Genomic DNA, 25,452 nt, shown 5'->3' with positions numbered 1-25,452 from the left:
TCTATTTGTTAGTGGTATCCAGCTGTTAACATTATTTTGCACAGAAGCAAAGTCACGCAAGCCTAAAATGACTTACCATCATCTAACAGGATCTCTCAGCAGCAAAAAATTCTGCCTACCACAACTTCTTCACAATCCCTTTGCCAAGATGCTAGCTGCTTGCTTAGGACAAATCTGACAGGTAGTTAGGAAAGAGGAGTACAGATGAAGGGAACCAGGGCCAAGCTCAGAAAAATGTCTAAAGAGAACGTAACTGTGAAGTTAGTTATTATATGTACATTTGGCACTAACATCATAAAAAAGATACAGAAAGCATGTATCTGGGTATGAGTTAGAGCCCCGGCTTGGAAGTATGGCTCAAATGTGAGGCAACACTGATGCGTATGAGCTGATCACATACCCCTGTGCATCTGACAAGGGCCTTGTGGGTTATGTAGAAGTTAGTGCAGTTTTCTTAAGAGATAACCACTGCACTAAAAGAGCTGACTGATGAGATGGATTGTGATAACAGATTATCTGAAGCTTATCCACAGATAGTTTTTTTTTTCCTTCCTTCCTTTCTTCCTTCCTTCCTTCCTTCCTGCCTGCCTGCCTTCCCTGTAAGTTTTCAAGTTTTCAGTAATCTCTTGATCAAAATGGTAGCACATAATTATTATTATCTCAAAGTACATCTTTAAAAACAAATACAGATCTGTTTCTGACATCAGGAATTGCAGCCTACTCTACCCTTCTAAATACACTAAATGGTACTTAGTACCTGCAAGAGCTTTCCAGAGGTATCAGCTGCAGAACAACATCCTCAATATTTTGACTACTCTCAACTAATTAAATACACCTGAGCTCTGCAATGTAGTGCCTACAGCTTCCAACCTAAGGGATAAAGTAATTACTGCAGATAGGATGAGAAGATGTCTCAAAGCAAAACAATTCAATTTAATTAGTCTATCAGAAGGAACGGGTAAAAATGGATGTCATGGAGGAAGACCCTCACTGACGTCCTGAAGAGTTTCCAACTGAGTAAGAAAGAACAGTGCAGAGAGGGTTATGAACATTGGCACTGTTGTAAGTAAGAAAAAAAAGCCTCAGATCCTCATGGCTATCATCCTTCTTTGCGTCATGAATCTACCCAACTTTGTATGCATATAGCTACCCAAAGTGGACTCTAACAGCCTTTCCTTTAGCTCATCAGATGCTTTTTTACCATTGTAAAATGCTACACCTTTAAGAAAAGACACATGGATTAATTCATTGTCAGCTGCAAAGTGTATTTTATACAAGGAAAAATTTCAAAAAATTAGAGTTAGGAGGGGACAGTGTAATCTTCTTTTAATTTCTTACTTAGATTTTACTTCTCCTGCTATATCCAACAGAGACATTACAAACCTCAGTTTAAGCATGGAAATTGATATTCTTCAGTTGTGTCTCTGTATATGCAGGGTTTGTTCCCAGGCATTGTGTCGAAATTATTCAGTGATTTCACTGAAAATATTTCTATATTCTCTTTTAGAGAATATAGATCTGTTTGCATAGAACTGTATATACTCTACCTCTAACAGAACAGGGATATATGTGGTTGTCACTCTTAAAGCAATTCCAGAGAATTTTCAGAAATACAGCTTCAGGTGATAAAGCAACCTTTACCATTCAAGGATGATATCTTGGAGCTGACAGTCACATAAAATTAGAATTTGTTTTAGGAGGAACCTCTTAATTTCTCTCATGAGCTGGAATTTAAACACATTTATTGAAAATTCATTTCTGCTAAAAAAGTTCAGAATAACTAGAAAACCAAAGAATTTCCTTTCCCCAAATGCTATGCCTCTCCACTAATAGGATGAGAGCATGAATTTACCAACACATAGTAGGTGGTCATATGAGCTACTTTCTTGTATATTTATTTGAAATTTCAAGATATGTAAAACTAGGCATAGTTCTAATACCTTGAGGTAAGGTAAAGCTGTAAGATACAACAATAAATTATAAATCTTAAGCAAGTCCTTGGAGCAGCAACAGTGAGAAAACAACACACTCACAAGAGTTTTTTATATTTTAGGACAATGCCATGTCATCAGGATGTCCTGGACCAAAGATGTATTGCTGTAACTGCTGTTGATACTGTGTCCCACCTGTGTGGTTGGATAGGGACAGGCGACAGCGGAAGATCTTGGGCTGTAACGGAGAGGAAAAAGAGCAAGCCCCAACCCCCTCTTAAGATAAGCTACCCCTGAAAGGAATGTAGACCCTCTACTAACATGTGCCAGTACTTTTCCACTCCAACTACTAACCCGGGAAGTGTGGTAATATCCTGTTTGACGTAGTAGAAGACCCGAGAGTATATAAACTGAACCTTTTACTTAATAAACGTCTTTGCAACCGTCTACCATATTGGTACTCTGCGTCTGTTGCATGGCCCGACCCACTCATGAAAGTAAAGTGGAAGTCGTGCTGTATGTCTAAATACCAAAGCCTCCACTGTAGCAGAGTAACTAAACTGCGACAAGTGGTGCCGAAACCCGGGAACGATTAACTCGGAGGACAGGAACTACGCTTGGAAAAGACACAGCGGGCAGGAGTTGGCCGGTCCGATCTTCTGCGGAGGAGAAGAAAAAGGGGGGACGCCCCCAGGGACCCCGCGGACAGCATGGAGTCTGTAGCGAAGGTCGTGAGTAGGATTGCAACCCACTCGGGAATTGCGTGGGACAAAAGAGATTTATTTCTTGCTATTGCAAGGTTATCGGATTTAGGCGCAATTTCACGCCCCATAGATATATTAAATTCAGAGGGGTGAGAGAAATATACAGTTGCCCTGGCTGAAGATACAAAAGCCACCGGCAGCGGAAAAGTTTTAAAATCATGGGGAAAAGTTGAAAAAGTGTTGCGGAAAGCAATGGAAGAACAGGAAACTTGGAACGCTGCAAAAACGTGTCTATTCGCGGCTAAGCAGCCGGGGAGAGGGGACCGAGGGGGTGCGGGACCCTACGGGGAAGCCCAAGAAGAGAAAGGGGGGGGTTATAATGCCGCGGAAACCCCAGGGGAAATGCGGGAAACGGACGAGTTAACCCTCTCCACAAATGCATGCATAAAAGCCCCGGAGCCCGCGGGAGAACCCCAAATCCCCCTGCGGGAGTCCCCAGTTCCGAACACCCCCGAAAAAACCGTGGTTTCCCCGATCGTTCCTCCCAGCCGCGTCCAGGGTCCGAGCGGCGACATTTCGCTGGGTTCAGCGGCGGCGCCGTGCGCGCGGAGCGGCGGCTCCCTGGTGGGGTCCGAAACAGCAGCCCCTCCGGCCGCTGAGACGCGGCGCGGGCGGGCGGAGGAGCATGCGCGGTTCGTCTGGGAAGAACTCACGCGGCAGGCGCGAGACGCTGAGAGATTGGCCACCGCCGCGGCGGGCGTACACCCCCTGCCATATGGCCAATATGGCGCCGACGGTCCGGCGCGGGGGCGGGGCGACCAATCGCCGCTACCCCCCCCCGCCATGTGGCCAAGATGGCGCCGGCCACGCGGAGCGGGGGGGGGCGCCACGTGGCGATGGAAACCCGGAAGTGCAAAACCCCGTGACTGAGCATGCGTGGGGGGTCGGCGGAAATCCGGAGCCGCCGACCTACACGATGCACGCGCGGGAGAGCGGGGGGGGGCAAACACGCGGTCAAGGTCCTTCTCCAATGCCACCTACTAAGGGAGGGGGCGAGCCAAAGGGGGGAACGCGGGACTACCCCCGCGAAAGGCGCCGGCGTCACCCCCGGTCGGAAGGGGGGGGCCGGGCGCGGGAGGCGGAATGGACTCAAAGCGGAGGGAACATCCAAACCCACCCGCGGAAGGCGGAACGGGGGCGGAACCCGACGAAAAGTCATAGCAAACTGGAAGCTTATCATCAGTTCACTTCCGACACGGAAGGGAGTTACAGCTCCGCAGCTAGCTTTACAGAGAGCTCCGAGTCCGATTCGGAAACGGAGATAACAGAATTTATAAAGTTTACAGCGAAACCGAGCAAAGCTTTTAACAATGTAAGGGAACAAAATCAGTGCAAATTAACCGATTGGGGGAAAATAAAATTAGCCTGTGCCGAATGGGAACCCGCGGCTGTGATACATGCATTCCCGGTAAGGGTAACCGGTTCCAGGCAGAATCAAAGGCGAACTTATACCCCGCTGAGTACAAAAGAAGTGCAGATTGTGGTAAAAGCGGTGCAGGAAAAGGGAATTAATTCAGCCCTGGTGTCCACACTGATCGATGGTCTTTTTAGCAATGATGATATGCTGCCTTTTGATATCTCACAAATAACCCGTATGTTTTTTGATGGGGCAGGACTGATTGTATATCAGCAGGAGTGGTCCAATTCGTGCGCAGCTGCCCTAGCTCAAGCCTCAGGGCAGGGACAGCCTCTCCATGGCTCCACCCTGTCCAGGCTGCTTGGCAAACATGACGATGTGGCCACGCCCCAAAACCAAGCCGCACACCTCACAGCAGAGGAGGTGAAAGCAACAACCAGGGCAGCTAGGGAGGCAATAAGAGCAGCCTCTCGGGTAGTGGACAAGCTCACACCATGGTCAACGATCAAACAGGGGGAAAGTGAGAGTTTTACACATTTTGTGGATCAATTACAAGCTGCAATTGATTCATCTACCCTGCCTGCAGCTGCAAGGGGACCTGTGGTGACAGATTGCCTAAAGCAACAGTGTAATACTGTAACCAAAGAAATTCTGCGGTCTCTCCCAGCAGGAGCTAGCTTAGCTGACATGATCAAGCATGTGGTAAAGGAAGAACACCTAATACCCATGCAGGCAGCGGTTCATACCATAACCAATGCCATGGCATGCCTGAGGTGCGGCCAAGCAGGTCATGTAGCAGCAAGCTGTCCCCAGCCAGCACAGCAGCCAGTGGCAGCACCCCCGACCCAACAGCGCCAGAGACCCACCTGCTGGAATTGTGGAAAAAGGGGACACATGGCCAAGGAGTGCAGATCCAGGCCTCAGGGAAACGGAAGGGGGAGGGGGCGTGCGGGCCATACTCAGCCTCCTCCCACTGCGAGATGGCCCAGCCTTCCCAATACCCAGTGGGGCAGGGGGCCTTCATACCCCATATATATACAGGAACCAGTCAGTATCTCATCCCCGCCAGTCATTCAGTGGCAGAACAATGCACCACCACCAGCAGCCAATATGCACCCCTCACCACCACAAACTGCGCCAGTGTCACAGGGTCAACAGGGGACAACCCAGAGCGGAACCCCTGGGTGGCCTTGGTCATGAAAGTAGGGAAGGAGCCCTTGAGGGTGTGGGGGACGTGTCAGCTCTATGGCAGTCAGGACCCTCACGTTTTAGGGCTTCAGTTTTTGGCAGACACAGGATCAGACTGCACAATTTTTCCTCAATCACACTGGCCCAGACATTGGCAAATAAAAGAAGTCCCTCTGGTGAACGGGGTGGGGGGACAATCCAGGGCATGGAAAAGCACCCAATTGGTGGTCATAACACTCCACACAAAAAAGGGGCCAGAACAAACAGTTGCCATTTACCCTTACATTTTGCAGGATTCTCCACCCTTAATAGGAAGGGATGTCCTGGCTATGCTCGGAGTCAGGATTACAAGTTTATAATGAGGGCCACTGCTTTACACCCTTTGCTGCCGATCAAATTGACCTGGAAATCATCAGACCCTGTATGGGTTGAGCAGTGGCCCTTATGCGAGCCTCGCTTGGCAGCCTTAATAGAACTGGTTGAGAGGGAACTGCAAAAGGATCATATAGAAGCCACAGTTAGTCGATGGAACACGCCTGTGTTTCCAATTCCCAAAAGGTCGGGAGAGGGCTATCGCTTAGTCCATGACCTGAGAGAAGTGAATAAAACAATCCGACCCATAGGCCCAGTTCAGACACTGTTACCCATGAACTCAGCTATTCCTGAAGGACAGCCATGTGCAGTATTGGACATTAAAGACTGTTTCTTTTCAATACCTTTGCATCCTGAGGACAGGGAACGATTTGCCTTTTCCGTGGTTTTCCCAAATGGCAACTGGCCCAGCCTGCGTTTCCAGTGGAAAGTGCTACCTCAAGGTATGGTCGACAGCCCAACCATCTGCCAGATCACCGTGGACAAAGCACTGATGCCAGTCCGACACTCCTACCCGGCAGCCACCATCATCCAGTACATGGACGACATTCTGGTCTCAGCACCATCAGCAAGCCAAGTGGATCATCTGGTATCCAGGATCACAGAGATCCTCCAGGCCAACGGCTTCGAGATTGCGAGCGCGAAGATCAAGAAAGGACCCTGTGTCACCTTCCTAGGAGTGGGAATCACAAGCTCCTACGTGACACCTCCTAAGGTGAAAGTCCACCGAGATGTCAAGACGCTCCACGACGTGCAACGCCTGGTAGGATCACTGCAGTGGCTTCGCAACATCGTCCTGATTCCTCCTGAGATCATGGACCCTCTGTACAACCTCCTGAAAGGAAAGCACCCCTGGGAACCCAAGGAGCTGACACCACAAGCAGCGAGCTCCCTTGACTTCATCGAACAGCAGATGTCCACTGGCACACTTGCCAGATGGAACCCAGCGATGCCCCTGGACTTATATGTGCATTTCACACAAAAGGGGGGAGTGGGAGCACTGGCCCAAGGACCTTCTGAAAAGGCCCGACCGATTCAATGGGTGGTCCTTGGAAGGCCTGCTCGTGCATTTTCCCCAGCAGTAGAATGCATCGCTAACCTCATCATGAAAGGCAGGAAACTCGCCTTGAGACACCTAGGGACCGAGCCAACGAGAATCCACCTTCCTTTTCGCAAGCAACCGACCATAGAATCAACCACAGTCTCGGAGCATCTAGCCCTTGCTCTCATCGGATTTGGAGGATAAATCTCCTACTCCACCAGACCACCCTGGACTCAGCTGCTGACCATAGTTGACATAGACTTGCCACCAAAGGTTATGGACAGACCACAGCCAGGACCAACAGCCTTCACAGACGCTTCCTCCACTACTTCTACTGCGACAGCAGTGTGGCAGGTAGGAGAGCAGTGGCATTGTATCAAAGCATGTGACCCCACACTGTCAGTGCAGCAGCTGGAAGCTACAGCAGTAGCCCTGGCCTGTGGACTCTTCCAAGAGGAGCACCTTAACATCGTAACAGACTCTATATTCGTGGCAAGGCTCTGCCTAGCCATGGCAGGACCAGGTGTCTCAACATCAGCAGCAGCCCTAATGCTAGAAGAAGCACTCTCCTCACGAAAGGGCACTGTATCAATCATTCAACGTCAATAGCCACAACCCAATCAAAGGTTACTTCCAGATCGGCAACGACAAAGCAGACGCTGCAGTGAAAGGGGTCTGGACACTGCAGGAGGCCCGTCAATTGCACGAATCCCTCCACATTGGACCGAAAGCACTGGCGAAGAGATGTGGAATCACAACAGCGGATGCCAAACATGTAGTGGCTACCCGCCCTCACTGCCAGAAGTCACCCCTGTGGACTAGTGGAGTCAACCCAAGAGGTCTTAAGCCCTCAGAAATCTGGCAGTCGGACTTCACCTTGTGTCAGCTGCTGAAGCCTCGAGCATGGCTTGCAGTAACAGTGGACACGTTCAGTGGAACGATTGTAGCCACCCAGCATCCCAAGACCAACTCCAAAGCCACAATCCAGCACTGGCTGACAGCCATGGCGTGGCTTGGTATCCCCAAGCAGATCAAAACAGATAATGGTTCCAATTTTATTTCTAAACCAGTGCAGGAATTTGCCTCCAAATGGGGGATCACACTAGTGCAAGGTATCCCATATAACAGTACTGGGCAGGCTATAGTCGAGCGGGCAAATCAAACCCTGAAAACTAAGATAGAGGTGTTGGCAAAAGCAGAAGGCTTTAACAATTCCATTCCCTCAGGAGAGCAGGCACGTATACTGGCAACCGCACTGATAGCATTGAATCAATTCCCCAGAGGAAGTGAAGCAAATAATCCCATTCAAAAACACTGGGCCTCCAGAGCGCTAGAGGAGGGCCCGCAGGTTGTAATTAAAAATGAGCTGGGTGAATGGGAACGGGGCTGGAGATTAATGCTTACAGGGCGAGGGTATGCAGCTGTCAAAAAGGATGGGAAAATCAGGTGGTGTCCTATTAAATCAATCAAACCTGATCTCCACAGTGAGCAGGATGAGACTAATGAGAACTGTGAGTTTCTGTTTGCAGGACATGCTGGTGGGGCGACCACGTAACGCGTACATGCCTCTCCCAGAGGAACGAGACACACCACCAAGCCGTCAGAAAGCACCAGAGAAACCCGCGCGGGCGAGATCCAAGCACCATCGATATGCCTGTGTGATTTTGTTGCTGGGGTTTGTCGCCAGAGGACAAGCCAGCTCAGATTTCTACCCACACCAGCCATTCAGGTGGGTCATGAGACATCTTACCAGCGGCAAGGTGCTCAGAGACATCACCACACCAAACAGTCCATCCTTCGTGCTCCGTATTATCGATTTGTTTCCAGGACAACCAAAGGTAGACCCCCATTCTCCATTTTCATCACACACATACCTATCCTATTGGTGCCCAGCTTCAAACGCAGGAAAAAGTTATTGTAATAACCCCGGCTGGGGATATTGCGGACATTGGGGATGTGAGACCATAGTAACAGACGCCAGGCCGTCAGGGCCTGGGTGGGACCCGCAAGAACCTGACAAATTCCTGCAGTTCACCTGGGCACCCGCAGGTTGTAAAACACCTCTCTCTGTACACGGGAATTCCTATCGGTATAGCTATAAAATCCCAAAAGTTCGAAAGTGCATATACTATAACATGACAGTTTTGCAACCCAATCATCCTAGCTGGACGGTGGGTAAAACATGGACAGTGGTCCTTCAAGGGTCAAAAAAGTGGGTGAACGTGCGAATTACCAGGTTTCAACCCTCAGAACCCCGAGCGGTTGGGCCCAACAAGATAATTAAAAGCACGCAGACAAAGAGAAATATGACCTACCCTAAGGCTGCACCTACAAGTGTCAGCAGAATCCCAACTAGTGATACAAAAGTCTTTCAGATGGACAAATTAGCCAGGTCAGATCCCGATCCAATTCTTCGTATGTTAGAAGCTACCTTCTTATCCCTGAACGAATCTAACCCTAACCTAACCAATTCCTGTTGGCTTTGTTATGATGTCCAACCCCCTTTCTACGAAGGAGTTGCTTTAAACACCCCATTCAGTTACTCCGCCGCTGATGCACCCCAGCAATGCCGATGGGACACACCTCGCAGAGGCATTACCCTAAGTCAAGTCACAGGCCGAGGCAAATGCTTTGGTAATGCAACCCTAGCTGAGCGAAAAGGGAATGTCTGTACCAGAGTTGTAAAGCCTAACAGAAAGAATAACAAGTGGGTAATCCCTGCTACATCTGCAATGTGGGTTTGTCAGAGGTCTGGAGTAAGTCCGTGTGTATTTCTTCCCAAGTTTGATGATTCTAACGATTTCTGTGTCCAAGTTCTGATTGTTCCTAGGGTCCTGTACCACTCAGACGAAGAAATGTACAGCCTTCTTGAAGAATCCAACAGGCTCCACAAAAGAGAGATATTGACAGGTGTAACTATCGCAATGTTGCTCGCCTTGGGATCAGCCGGCACAGCGACAGGTGTTTCAGCCCTGGCAACACAACACCAGGGTCTGTCTCAGCTACAAATGACTATAGATGAGGACCTGCAGAGGATTGAGAAGTCCATTTCCTACTTGGAGAAGTCAGTCTCTTCGCTTTCAGAAGTGGTCCTGCAGAACAGGCGAGGACTGGAACTTCTGTTCATGCAGCAGGGAGGCCTGTGTGCCGCCTTGAAAGAGGAATGCTGTTTCTATGCAGACCACACCGGAGTCGTCAGGGACTCCATGGCCGAACTCCGAAACAGACTGGCTCAGAGACAGAAAGATAGGGAAGCTCAGCAAGGCTGGTTCGAATCCTGGTTTAACCAATCCCCATGGTTAACCACTTTAATATCCACCTTGGTAGGCCCATTGGCAATGCTACTTCTAGCTGTTACCTTCGGACCATGCCTGCTGAACAAGATAGTCTCATTTGTCAAAGCTCGCCTAGATCAGACTAACATTCTGTTCATAGGCCAACATGAGATGCTGTGAATTTAAAATTGCCAGTCACAAGATCTCTGAACTTGCCTGGCAAAAACTTACTCAGGTTTCCAAACTCCTTTTTCTCTTGTTAAATCCTAACCTTCTACCTTATTTAGTGCCTATATCTATATATATATATATGTATAACTACCTTGTTCTTTTGTGAGAGAGGGGGGGGGGAGATGTGGTTGGATAGGGACAGGCGACAGCGGAAGATCTCGGGCTGTAACAGAGAGGAAAAAGAGCAAGCCCCAACCCCCTCTTAAGATAAGCTACCCCTGAAAGGATTGTAGACCCTCTACTAACATGTGCCAGTACTTTTCCACTCCAACTACTAACCCGGGAAGTGTGGCAATATCCTGTTTGACGTAGTAGAAGACCCGAGAGTATATAAACTGAACCTTTTACTTAATAAACGTCTTTGCAACCGTCTACCATATTGGTACTCTGCGTCTGTTGCATGGCCCGACCCACTCATGAAAGTAAAGTGGAAGTCGTGCTGTATGTCTAAATACCAAAGCCTCCACTGTAGCAGAGTAACTAAACTGCGACACACCTGCAAATATACATACATACATACATACAAACATACATATAACTACATACTCCCAAGTTGCCTCTTCATTCCAAGTTGCATTCTTGCCCTTTAAATGTCTTCTCATTCCACTCTTTCTCCAGACCCCTTGGACTATTGCTTTACTACTATTAAGCTTCAGTAACTGCCCAATGTGAGCTCAGGCCCTGCTTGGTATATTCAGAGAACAGGAGCCATCTCCTCAGGACACAGGTCACAGAAAGGCTTACACACACATTCGTACAGAGCGTTGTCATCTGCCATGCAGAAAATAAGGTGGCAGTGAAAAGAGAGGGAAGTACACAGCAGTGTATCTGCCTTATATGTCTCAGCAAACCTGCTAAAAGACCAGATGTTGTTTATGTATGTACCACTTTTTCCTGCTGAGGTATTAGGTGCTTAGAGGGCCTTAGACACACTTCTTTCTCTAAGAGCTAGTCCTGAAGCCTGTACATCCCCTTTGCCTTCTCAGACACCCTGTCACCATTCCTCCTGAAAGAGGTGAGCTTATGTCTGCTAATCAGTTTTCACTAGCCTGTCGGAAAGGCAAGTAGATTGTGTCCTCAATGCATTTTGCATTCTGGCAATCCATTTTCCAGAACTTTATTTCTTTACTTTTACCTAAAAATATAAAAATAAAAAGTTAGCTTCTATCTTCAGTGTGCAGTGTTTCTCTTCTTGTTCTATAAAAGCAGACTTTTTCTTCTCATTCTATAGAATCATCTATGACCTCCAAGCCAAACCTGTATTTCTGCCTGTAAAAAGTAAGGAGAATATGGTCCCTGCAAAAAATTTACTTGTGTCTTTCCTATAGCAGGTCTTCTGTACTGATAACCTATTTTAGTTTTTCCCATCAAGTAAAGTATTTCTCTAAGGCACAGAGAACTCCAAGATTAAATGAATGTCCCCTTGGCTTTCTGACTTCTGGTTAGTGGTGAGATTCCTCCCCTCCATAGTAACAGGAAGAAAAAATATAGAAAAGTAAGAGATGGCCACAAAAAAAGCTGTTAGAAAGGGAAATAGGATCTTACAATACCTCTTCAGTATGAAATTATCTTCTTCACTGGTAGTGTTGGGTGATGGAAGAAGTACCCTTTTCTATAATCTGACTTAATTTTTACTCACTTCCTGTTTACACAATCATCCTACAAAGCACTTCATTAGTTGTCACTGCTTGATGAAACTTCTATTTATGTAAGTCCTCCTTTTTATAGCTTACCTAGGTTAAAATTTCTGATGTGGTGGATACACTTAGCATTTTTGAAATCTGCATGTTTATTTCCTTTGCTTTTTAAAGTTATTGGCAGAAAAGCAGCATGGTTAGAGATTGTTCAACCGGACCTTTTAAGACTTATTTATATCCCTGAACAGCAAAAATGCAGGTACCTTTAGGAAATACAAGCAATCAAAAATATAGATAACTTCAGAAACCACTGAGGCAAGGATAAGGGCAAACAGAAGGGCAAATATGTCAGGAACACACCTGCAACTCAGTAAGCAAGGTGTTGTCCAGGAGATGAGGGATGCATTTTGTTTCCTGGTGCTCAAGAAACTGTTTTGTCTGAAGAGATTTCCCTCAAAAAAGACTTCTTGTTGATGATTCTTGAAGCAGACTCAATGTGTCTTCATCCTTCTCGGCAACATTTAGTCTCATTGAAATTACCAACTCTGTTTAATTTTTAGAATGCATTTTTCCTACTTACAAACAGGTTCTCCTTCCAGATGCTCTTCTGAGCTTTCAGTTATGGCAAGGAAAAAAATTGAAACAGTGAACTTTGACTTGCTCCAAAGACTAAGGTAAATTAAGATGGAAACCACTGCTGAAGAATTATTCTCAGAAGTATAAAGTTGTGATTGTGAAAAGTTAATTTTTTTCTAATTGTGATCATGCAGAGATTATCTTCTCAGGAATACCTTCTGGAGCCAGCAGCTGATTTGTTTCAATATTTAGGATCAGTTCTTTCATTATGCTTTTTACTTAACAAAGAACATATTTAGCATTTGCGAACCTCATTGGTCTTCCAGTAAATAGTATGAAAATAGTTTGTTCAGGTTCCTTTTCTGTATTTATTCTTTTATTTATTTGCTTTTTGGGATTTTTTTGGTCAGTTTTAACTTTGCAAACATGTAAGTCACTTTTAGAATAACAGTCAAAATTTTAGAATAACAAAGAGCTCTTGTTTCTTGGGGCCTGAGGGCAAATAATATATAATTTTTGCACGGGTTTCAGTTTTTTCCCCCCTTGGGAGGGTTATTTCATTATTTGTTTAGCATCAGTAAAGTTGTTGGGCACCTAGTATATATTTCTTTGACAGTCAGTGTTAAAATAGCCCTTTTCCTCATGAACATCTTGTTTGTCAGCTTGGGAAGTCACTGTTTAAATTCCACCTGAATGGAATATACTGTTATGCAAGTGATACATGAGGAAAGAAATTAAGCATGAAAAGTTCATCTCACATGACTGTTCTTGTTATTTTTGACAGAAAGCCAGGTGAGAAGCCAGGAAAAAGGAGTTGACATCTGGGTCCATTGGTGGAGAAGATCGGTACACAGATAACGATACTTTTGACCTCGCACCTACAGTCAAGACCAATGTTGAAGGGTAGCTGCCCATGTGAAATGTTGACAGTGTTCAACACTTCCTGCAAGAAATGAATGGTCAAAAGAGTAGGAAGCATTACAAATGAGGTAATCTCTTTTTGAAGTGCAATGCTATTATAAAAGTAAATACTGACCTCATGGTCTTGGAAATTCTGGAGATGGACTAGTTATGAAGAAAAGGTCTTCCACCTTTGTCTCTTTAGTAAGAATTCAGTATGTATGTACAGAGACTGAAGGTTTATTAATTAACCTAATTCATAAGGCTTATGTGAAGGGATGCAATGGACTTAGAACCTAATTTGGATTGAAAGAGATCTCTTGAGGTCATCTGGTAAAAAACCCATGCAAGACAGAGACAATTTCAAAGTTCCATTAGACTGCTTCTAGCCTCATCTGGTGCCTCTAGCAATGGACATCCCACAGTTTCTTTGGTGTATCTATTTTTGTGTGTAACGAACCTTGTTGTAAAAATGTGCTCAGCTTCTACCTGACATGCAGTTCCTCTGGGAGAGTCACATGCTAATTCTCATCAGGAAGGTCAATATTTAACATGCAAAGAGGCTGACTTCTCTTGCTTTCATATCAGATTAATGATAATGCCAGTGGACCACACGCTGCTTCTTCCCATGTAATTACGTTCTGTTGAGTTTTTCAAAAGCTGCTCTTCTTTCCTTGAATATTCAGTTACATTGGGGAAGGCATAGAACAGGAGGGGATGAGAATAGAGAGGGAGAAGACCTTCTTTTGCTTCTCTTCCCTCTCTGATTAGCTAATAAAGAAAAAACAATGTCTAGGACAAGAAAGTTCTAACATATTAACAAAATATCTCTTATCTCTAGCAGAGAATCTATGCCACTAAATATATTAATCTCTATTTTGAAACCTTTAATGAGAAGTATCCTCAGGGAAAAGTTTTCTTTCATTTCATTTAATAATCACACACTTTATCATTTGAGTATCTGTCAGTCATATTAAAATTCAGACAAATATCTGCATATTTTAAATGTCTGCCCGAATACTGAGATAATTTGTCAATGTCCTCACTGAATTGTTAGTGAGACAGTTGTGCATATTATTTGAGACAGCAAATGAACTGTTTGGGTTGCTATAGTTACAGCCATGGAGAAGATAAATTTCTGCAGCTACTATCTTTGTTGAGTGGCTGGGGCAGAGAAAGATAATTGAAAAACTAAAAGATAATCCGACACATTAGGGTAGAGTCAGAACTGTAACAAAGCTTTATGTGTGCACTTCATTATATATATGTGAAAGGAACAATGTATCCATAAAAGGAAATAAATATTGATGGATGCTTCCATTACATTTCCATTCTCTAAATTTATGCTGTGATTTGTGCCAGTCAGGTAGCAGTGATTGGGCTTGTTCAACCAGCAGGAATTGTTAATTTGGACAGTTATCTGATTTAGAACAGCATGATGAGGTGATAATTTCCTCCAAAATTACCACTAACATTTTGGGTTCATAGAAAAGCAGAATCACAGAATCATTTAGGTTGGAAGGGATCTGAAGATCATCTATTCTACTCTCCATGCTCACGCAAGGTCACCTACAGCATTTTATTCAGGACTGTGTCCAGTCAGATTTTCTGTGTCACCAAAGATTGAGATGACCTCTTAGAAAAAAAAGGTTTCCTTGTGTTTACGCTGCATTTACTATTTTTAAACTTTTTAAACAAAACCAAAAAGCTCATTGCTTTTTGTTCTCTTGGCACCACTGAAAAAAGTTTAATTCTGCTTTCTTCATTCTCTTCTGCCAGATAGTTATACACAATAATAAGATGCTCCTTGAGACTTTTCCACAAGCTAAACACTCTCAGCAGTCCTCATATATGGCAAATGCTCCAGTCATTTGATCATCTTTGTGACCTGGGGTAGATAGGTTCTGTGAAAGTCTGTGTCTTGATTGAACTTTGGAATACTATACATAGTATTCCAGACATGGTCTCATCAGTACTGATCAGAAAGGAAGCATCACTTCTGTTGAAAGGACTGGGATTTCCCTTTCTAGCACACCTTAGGACATTATTCTCCTTTTTTCTGTTGTGAGGCTGCACCACTGGTTCATGGGTAACAAGATGTCTACCAGGACCCAGGGTCCTTCTCTGCAAAACTCCTCTTCTGCAAGGTGGCCTCTCAGCTGAATGAGGGACTGTGGTTATTTACTGCTAAGGCAGGATTTTGTTCTTCTGTTTGTTAAACCTAACATCTTTCTATGCCTAGCTCTCCAGCCTGTCATGAATGCTTTGCATGGCAGCACAGTCATGTCATGTATGAGCAGCTTTTCCCAGTTCTACACCATTTTAAAACTCCCTGAGGGTGCACTCTCTTCCATTACATGGGTTATCAATGAAGATGGTAAACAATAATGAAAATAATGATCTCTTTTTATGACCAGGTGACCGTCCTAGTGGATGAGGGAAAGGCTGAGGCAAATGTTTCTACCTGGACTTCAATACAGGCTTTGATGTTTTCTCCCACAGCACTCCTGAAGGAGTTGCTGAAGAAACTTCACCTCATCATAGTAAGTTATAAGGTTCTATAACCATTATTTCCCTTTTGTAAATCCATGCAGTCTAATTCCAATCTTATGCTTTTCTTTCATGGGTTTGGAAATGTTTTCCAGATAGAATTGAGATAAAACACATTGAATTGTATTCTCTGGATATTCCTTTGGCCTTCTTGAATATAGGAATGTCCTTTCCTCTCTTCCAGTTCTCTGCAACCTCTCCCAGTTGCTAAGACTATCCAAAGATCAACAGTGGCAGCACAATGATGTCAGCCAGCTTCCTCAGCACTTGTGATACCAAGTGCCAGAGGCTATGGACTGCTGCTGTATGTCGTTTAAGTGCTCCCTAGCCTGGTGCTACTGCACTGAGAGAAAGTCTTCTTTGTTCCAGACTTTCCTTCTGGTGTCTGAGTCCTGCATTTCCTTATGGCCAGTTTTACTGGTAAAGACTCAGGCAAAGAGGCACTGAATCCATTTCCACCTCCTCCCTGACCCTCACACATGGGCTGAGAACTGGCTCTTTCTTTTCATCCCTTTTTCTCTTCTTTCTTAAAAGCATCACATGATGTTTTTCATAGGTCCTAGTAGCTTTTCCTTAAGTGATAAAATTATAAAAAGCCTAGCATACTCAAGTTCTCCACAAAAACATATGCGAGACTTAAATTGAAAATAAATTTGATATTAATTCCTCATTTAAGCTACCAAATTCAGCCAAGCTGTGTTGTTGTCTAAGTTACAAGTTGGCCACATTAGTTCTGAGAATCTTATCAATTCAGGTTTTGAAAGCAATGAATTTTTGCCTGTTAATATTTGCCAATTTTTCATTATTAAGCCTAAAGGGGAATCTCAAGATGCTTGTATTGTATGTTCACATGAGAAGTTCCACCTCATTGTTCATCAAACAGGAAAAAACCCAAATAAGTAAAGTGAACCAACCTGAAGACAAACATGAATAAGCAAAGAGAGAGAGAGAGCAAGAACCACACGGGACTCAAACTCACAGCTTCTGGACCAGCATTGTGGGGCCTAACTCACTGTGCTGTTGCTGCTCTCAGACCAAAATTTGCCTAAAACTCCAATCTTTCAGGGGGCGTTATCCCCCTACTTTAGGAGCAAACAGGGGTAACGACAAACAAATGAAAACTCCCCTTGGACCCTCTCAGATCCTTCCACACACCAAACAAAACTAAGAGATCTCTTAACACTAAACCTAGGTGCTAACAACAAAACTGCTTTTAACTCACTTACTCACGTGCCTCTATGCTGGATGTGGAGGGTCCTTGGGCTCTGACATCACCTGGACTGTGGCCACGGCTCCCCTGAACTGCCGGTGGTGTGGGGAGGGAAGCAGCTGGCTCTTTCTCAGCCCAGAGGATTTACCAGAAGCTTCCTTGTCCCATCTGAGCTGCCAGAAACCGATGCCTTTTCCAGGTTTACCTAAAAATAGAGGCCAGATGAAATTAAGGGAATAAAAGGCAGTTATATTTATTGAAGGGCCTTCAGGTACACCTTGGGGAGACAAAGTCACCCAGAGGCTTACACCCAAAATGGACAATGTTTTCATACTTTTATAAGTTTGGTCCATTTGCATATTGAGGGGCAATCTTCCAATTACAGCTTCAGGTAATGAAGTCATTTCACCCCATGTGTGTCCCTTGCAACTCCCTTTTGTTTACATTTCTTAGCGCCTGAGACAGTGAGGGTTCCTTGATTCCCAGACCTACAGAGGAATTGATTTCTCTGACCAAAATGGGAAGACAGTGGTTAGCACAGCATATGAATTTTAGACTATACACTAAAGAATTACAGGATTACAAATATATGAAAAATATAAAAGTTAAAATACTAAGGCATCAAATAACTTGACCGCTTCTTTATTTCTCATCAATTCTCTGCTGCTTTCAACAGCCGTCCCACATTTTCTTGAGTCTTCCTTTTGCTGTTCATAGACATGTTGAAGCCTTTCTTGTTACCCTTCACATCCCTTGCCAGATTCAATGCCAGCTGGCTAGAAAGGTCAAAGGAACATTTCTAGTTCTACTGCTGCAATATCAGGTAGCAACTCCTCTTGGGTCATGTATCTTTGATTTCATACCTTGTGAGGTTCCTTTTTGAATTCAGTTAGGAGTTTTTTGCTCATGTAGGCATGCTTCTTCACAGAATCAAAGAATCATTGAGGTTATAAAAGACCATGGAGGTCACTCTGTCCCCTGCCTAGAGCTCTGCTTGGGGTTGTTGTGGACAAAGTGCAGGACCTGGCACTTGGACTTACTAAACTTCATATTGTTGGACTTGACCCATCAGTCCAGCCTGCCCTGGTCCTTCTGCAGAGCCCTCCTACACTCCAACAGATCAACATGTGCTCCCAGCTTGTTGTCATCTTCAAATTTGCTGATGGTGAACTCAATCTCCTCATTTAGACCATCAATAAAGTCGTGAAACAGGATTGGGCCCAACACAGATCTCTGGGGGACACCACTAGTGACCAGCCATCTACTGGGTGTGCCCCTGTTCACCTCCACTCTCTGGGCCTGGCCACACAGCCAGTTCTTAACCCAGCAAAGAGTGTTCCTATCCAAGCTGTGGGCTGCCAGCTCTTCCAGGAGTGTGCTGTGGGAGATGGTGTCAAAGGCCTTGCTGAAGTCCAAATAGACAACATCCACAGCCTTGCCCACATCTACCAGGCAGGTCACCTGCTCATAAAACGAGATCAGGTTGGCCAGGCAGAACCTGCCCTTCCTAAATCCATTCTGGCTGGGTCTGAGCCCTTGGCCATCCTGTAGGTTCTGTGTGATGGCACTCAAGACAATCTGTTCCATAACCTTGCCAGGCACCAAGCTGAGGCTGACTGGCCTGTAGTTTCCTAGATCCTCCTTCTGGCCCTTTTTGTGGATGAGTGTCACACTGGTCAGCCTTCAGTCATCTGAAAGCCAGTGAGCCAGGACTGATCACAAACAATGGAGAGTGGCTTGGTGAACTCTTTGGCCAGCTTCCTCATCACCCTAGGATGGATCCCATCTGGTTGCATAGACATGGGAGATCTAAGTGGCTCAACAGGTCTCTACCTGCTTCCTCCTGGATTCCAGGGGACTTATTCTGCTGCTCCCTGACCCCCATCTACCAGCTCAGGAGGCCAGTTGTCCTAAGGATGACCTGCCTTACTGTTGAAAATTGAGCCAAAGACTATAAGAACCTCTGCCTTTTCCTCATCTTCAGTCACTAAATTCTGTCTTGTATCCAGTGGAGGTTGTCCTTGCCCTCCTTTTACTGTTAATGTATCAGTAAACTATTTTTTTAATTATCCTTCACAGACATGGCCAGATTAAGTTCTAATTGGGCTTTTGTCTCTAATTTTTTTCCTGCATGACCTAGTAACATCCCTAAACATTTCTTGACTTACTTGCCCCACTTTCCAAAGGTGATATACGCTTTTTGTTTCCCGTAGCTCCTTCAAAACCTTCTTGCCCATCCAGGCTGGTCATCTTTCCCATTGGTTCATCTTTTGGAAAACATAGAGACTCCCTGCTCCTATACCTTCTTGCTCCTGCAAGATTTTTTTCTTGAAGTATGTCCATGCTTCCTTAATCCCTTTGCTGTTAAGAGCTGTTTCCCAAGGTACTCCCTAAATCAGTCTCTTGAATAGGCTGAAGTCCACCCTCTGGAAGTCCAGAGTGAAAGTTTTGTTGATGCCCCTCCTTGTTTCACTGAATATTAGGAACACTATTATTTCATGGTCACTGTATCCCAGATGCCTTCAACCACCACATGTCTGCCAGCTCTTCTCTGTTTGCAAACAGCAAGTCTAGCAGAAGCTCACCCTTGGTGGGTTCTCTCACCAGCTATGTCAATGAGTTGTCCTCCATACAGTCTAAGAACCTCCTAGATTGCATCTTCTCTGCCGTGTTGACTTCCCAGCAGATATCTGGCAGGTTAAAGTCTCCCACAGCAACAATCTTAATTGGTAATCTTGAAACATCCTCCAGCTGCTTATAGAATAAGTCATCCACTTCTTCATCCTGGTTGGTTGGTCTGTAACAGACTTCCACCAGGATGTTGGCCTTGTTGTCCTTCCTACCTATTCTCACCCATAGGGGGTCAACCTTATCATTAATCTCAAGTTCCACAGCATTGAGAGTCTCCCTAATATACAGAGGTACCCCCTACCTCTCCTACCTCACCTGTCCCTTCTGAAGATGTAGCCACCCATTTCAGCACTCCAGTCATGTGTGTGCCACCACGTCTCTGTGATGGTGACTATAGTTTTTCTGCCATACCTTGACTTCGATCTTTTTTTCCATGGTGTGTACATTAGTGTGCATCCACTTCAGCTGGGCTGCTGATTTCACCTGACTCTGGCTTACCACCGTTGGACTCATTTCTGGGGAGCCTGGTTGCATCCCCTTCCCCTTTCAAACCTAGTTTAAAGTCCTCTCAATCAGCCCTGCCAGCTCACGGGCTAAAATCCTTTTTTGTCCTTTTTAGATAGATGGAGCCTATATGACTCTGGGAGACTACATGCCATAAAAGTTGCCCCACTATCAAATACCCCAAAATTCGACTGATGGCATGAGCCCTTAAGCCATTTATTGATCTTGTAGGTTCTCCTGTTACTTTCATCATTCATCCCTGCTACTGAAGAGACTGAGCAGAACACCACCTGTGCTCCTGCCATATCAACCTATTGACCTAGGGCCTTGAAGTCCTTTTTAATTGCAACAGTGCCCTTCTAGTAAACCTCATCATAGACAGCCTGGATAATCAGCAGTGGAGTAATAATCAGAGGGCTGGATAAGCTCAGGGACTTTCTGGATGATTTCCTGTACTTGGGCTCCAGGCAGACAGCAGACTTCCCTATGGGATGGGGCTGGTTGATATACAGGGCTCTCTGCTCCCCTCAGAAGGAAGTTGCCTACCATGAGTACTCTTTTCTTTTAATATTAAATGTTTTGATCCATCTGACAGGCTAAGTGTAACTGGGAGACTCGCCAGGCAGATTATTTTCTTTGGTATCTTCTGCCTGAACCTCTGGATCCAGGGTCTCATACCTATTTTGAAGTGGTACCTGGGAAGGTGATGGGGGTCAGGATGGAATTTTTATTACCACCCCAGCAGGGACCTATTTCCATTCCCCTCACATCTACTAGGTTGTTCTGGGTTGAGCTGCCTCCTATCCCATATATCCATCCCATATCTTGGATATGTTGTTATGTCTCGCAGCTGAATCCCGCCCTCTTGGGCAGGAGCCTGCAGTTCCTGCCTCCTTTTTGCTTCTTGGCTGCTTTCGGCTCTTGCTTCAGCTGGCTCGGCTGCTTTTGCCTTCTTCGCTTCGCTTTGCCTCGCTCTGCTCTCCGGCTGCCCCTGCTGCCGTTTTTTCTTCCCCCCGCTGCTTCTGTTTGTTTTTTTCCCCTCCTTTCTTTCTCTTCCCACCCCCCCCCCACCAAGGTTTGAACCGGCTCCGGACCTGACCTGACCTGAGAAGTTGGAGAAGACCCGGGCCAGACAGAGACGCGTCAGCACCCTCCTCATCACAGTAACCCGTCTTTTCCCACTATTTGGTGTTGGGGAGTGTATTTTTGTCAATAAACCGGTTTTTCCACTTTCCTCCGAGGTATTTTCCTTCCCGAACCCAGGGCTGGGGGGGAAGGGGTGGTGGAGGTTTGGTTTAGGGGACTCCTTTTGGAGGTTCTTCCCTAATTTACTCCAAACCAGGACATAGGTCTTCTACTTCATGATGGTAAGAGGCATGGATCTTATTTGAATTCTGGTGGGCATTTCTCAGGGCTGAAAGGGTGTAAGTTCACCAGACTATTTCCCTTTCACTTTCCATAATACTCTTTAGTCTTTCTGCTTCTTCCTTATGCTCTGCCATGAGACAGAGAAGATCATTCACTTACTTGCACCATCTGCAATTGTCTTTTCCTCTGATACTATCACCAGGCTCAGAAATTCCATGCAGCCAATGGCTTGGACATTTCTATCCTTCATGGAGCATTCTGTTTATGTTAGTACACTTTTACTAGCAATGGTTTTTGGTTGTTTGAAAACCATTGCCAGGGAAAAAAAAAATTACACAACACAATCCAGTACCAGAAGTGTGGCTGCAACCCTGCCTGCTTGCCCTGCCTGCTTGAACTGCCATGCAAGCTGCTGTGCCACACCCCTGTTCACCATGCTCTAGGTCACTCACACTCCCCATGGACCTTTTTAAATTGCCTGTAATGGCCTGGAGATGGCCCTTCCCTTTGCCTGAATGGCTGACAAGTGGGCTTCATTTTCTTGATTCCCTAGTTGCTGGAAGCTTGAGGGGGTTGTCCTCAAATATCTACAAGGTCTCCCAGACCTGTCTTCTTTCCAGGGCTGCATCCCATGATTTTATCCAGGCAGAAAATGTTGAAGTTTGCTTTCCTGAGATCCAGGACTGTGTTCCTACTTTTGCTTTGCTGTCTTCTTTTTAGTCCTGAGCTCTGCTTTATCATTTCAGCTGTAGCCACAGGTCATGATGACTTTCACCTCTCTTGGCCAGATCTTCCTTGTTCAGGGTCTAACCATGCATATCTATTTGTAGGTGACTCTGTAATGTTGTTTCAATTCAGTCTGTAGTATGAAGTACCAACTCAGGAAATCAGAATCCCAGACCTATTCTTTAACTACTAAGTGTCCTAATTACTAAGAAACTATTCTATCCCCCAGACTCCTTGAAGCAAGAGGGGCAGCAAGGCAAACATTCAGTTTATCTCTAACATAGTTTTCACTTAGGGAATATCTTTCTGAGACATAGGGGCTGTATTAAACCTTTTAGAATAAAGAAGGTTGTGAAACTGCCTGTGCTGCTTTCTAAGACTTTCCTGATGCTATAAACTATGTGCTGGCTATAGCCAAACTGCTCATATTAAACTGCATATAGCCTAAATGGAGCTTCTCCTGTGAAACTATCTCGTACACCTGGTATCAGGACCTCAGGTTTTTCAGAATCCCAGGTGAGGGAAGACGCAAATTAACAGGATCTTCCAAATCCTACCATGTTTTTTCATTCAGTCCAGAAGGAAGTCACACTCATCTCCTTAGCCATCCAGCACAGTATTTTCTTGGACAGTCTTTGGCAGATCATCAATATATAACTCTCAATGGAGTTTGGCAATCTGATATTATTATTAGTCTAGCATGAAACCAGGAGCACCCTGGCCACTTTCCATGATTCCTTTATGTGAAAAAAAGAGTCTTGCTTGTCTACTTGCTTATCCTAATGTTTTTGAGCATATCTGGAGCACAACTGTCTAGACCCTTAATATCATAGCACAGGTGAGAAAGAAGCTTTCTGTTCACCAAGCCAGTCAAGAACAGACTGAAAGAATGTAGACACCTGACCAAACTCTGGTTCTTAACTCCAAGAATCACCTATGATATTTTAAACATCTGCAGGAATGATCAGTTATGAAGAGAAGAGTTTAGAGGCTGCTGCCTCAAAATTCAGATAGTATTGGTCTTTTATTTATGTGGTATATTTCAGTTTAGTGCCTAGAAATACCAACTTATCAAAGACATGATTGAAATTTGGGTTCGGTTTTCTGCTGGGAGGTCTTTTCTGATGTCATCAGAGGTGTTATTTAGGTCAGAGAAATAAGATCATTATATATAACAAGCCACTGAAATCACTATGAAGATATTATTTGACACATTTATTCCTATTGTGAATTTTTTATATAGCAGTTGAGAAATCTTACAATGCCAGTGTTATTTGAAGCTATCCACTTGTAGATTACTATGTAAGCTAATTTCATGAGTATATTTGCATGCTATTCACCACTGTTCTTGCTGATTGCTGAGATGCTGTATCTGCCAGCTTGTGATTACCTTTCTGAGAAAAACACCCCAAACATTTCCCAAAACAAAAAAAGATGAAGAGTTTCCAATGTTACTCTGATCTATTAAGCACAGTAAGAGGTTTTGACGCTGTGAGAGAAAATTTTGAAGTTGAGTAATAACTGCAATTGCTAATGTTCATTAAACATGTTGAATGAATAGGAAAACATATTGCTGAAAGGTCTACCTACAGTTGTCAAAACATTCCTAAATTCTGAATAATCAGCAGAATAAATGTGTGTCCTTACATCATTACTATTTTCCCCATTCTTCTGTGGATCATATTAATTTGCTTTAGGAATTGTATCAGTGGTGAACTGCACTGATGCAGTGCTTAATACTAGGTTTTGATTGAATCAGGTTTAGTAAGAGATTTAATGAGCAAGATGGCTTTAAGAAAAAAAAATCTCTTAAGAACTAAATTCATATTAACAAAAACTTCTTATAGCAGGCAGGATTATGATTACCCAAATCTAAATTAAAACCTGGAGTCCCTTTTCATACCAGTACCAATGTTTTTAATTTATTGCTTAGGAAGGATTATGTCAAATATCAAATAAAATTAGATTAGACACATTTTTCCTGCACACAGATATAAGATGATAATAACTTTGGTAAAAATCATCTTTAACACTAAAAATCTTCTGGGACATACAAGCTCAAGAGTGGTGAGGGTTTGCCATGGCAGCTGGATTTATCCCACTGCCCCAGCCTGGAGCAGGGCAGGCAGGAGCACTGGGGTTTGCAACTATCTTGCAGAGATATTTAAATGCTGTATGTTTCCAGTTAGCTGTTTCAGGGGATGTACACATGGAGCACACACAGGGAACTGAGTGCACAGCATGAGAGACTAGAGACTGGCAGAGTAGATTCACGTTTACCATAAAGAGCCCTGGAGGCCAGGTAGGCTGGGAAAATAATGGTCATCGTGTACAAAAAAATAATCTGCTGAAGGGTCTCCATGCTTTCTCTTCAGCATTCATCTTAAAGGCTATTTTAATCAGTCATAAAGCACTTCCTCTCTAGATACTAAATACAAAGTGACAGAGCTGGGAAAAAAAAAAAAGTTAAACAATGTCTTTTGACTCTACTTCAGCAGATTTTTCTTGTTTTGGTTTTATTTTCTGGTGTGAAAAGCCAATATGCTGACATTTTTATGACACTGCTTTCCTGTAATAAGTAAAAAGTCACATTAATACAATAATTTCATTTTCCAGTTCACTGGCCCATAAAGTGGCTTATTGCAATTGGGTATTTAATACAAATACAGAAAAGTATTTACTTTGATATATTTTAATTCTATCAAGAGTTTCGGTGACATTTTAATAATAAGAAGTAGCAAATGAGTTGTTTAGACCATTCATTTCTCTTCCAGATCAGCATTAAAATCCAGCTGAGGTGAGAACGCGTAATATTTAAAATAGTTTTTATCCAGGATCTGAAGCACAATAATGTACAGAAAGGTTTATTTGGAAAACTCTTGCTCCTTGGAAAGCCCAGGAAATACCACTGTTTCTGGATATAGATGCTGAGTGGCCACACGGGGCTGGCACTGGGGTGTTTCTTCTGCAGTCCAGCTTGGGGAGCTGCTCTGCTCTGCTCACGCTGAGCACAACTGCCCCGGGACCCCAGGAACAGTCACTAATGTGATTGCTGCACTCCCACCACTGTCCCCAGACATTCCAGCCCCTCCTGACCCATCCCTTCTCCCTCCCCCAGCTATCCTTTTAGCAAAACAGGAGCAGTTCCAGTAGTCAGAACTAGCAAAAGGACACAAAAAATATGGTTTCT

Source organism: Sylvia atricapilla, chromosome Z (genome assembly GCF_009819655.1).
Source record: "Sylvia atricapilla isolate bSylAtr1 chromosome Z, bSylAtr1.pri, whole genome shotgun sequence".
NCBI classification, from domain to species: Eukaryota; Metazoa; Chordata; class Aves; order Passeriformes; family Sylviidae; genus Sylvia; species Sylvia atricapilla.
This window is presented reverse-complemented; position numbering follows the sequence as displayed.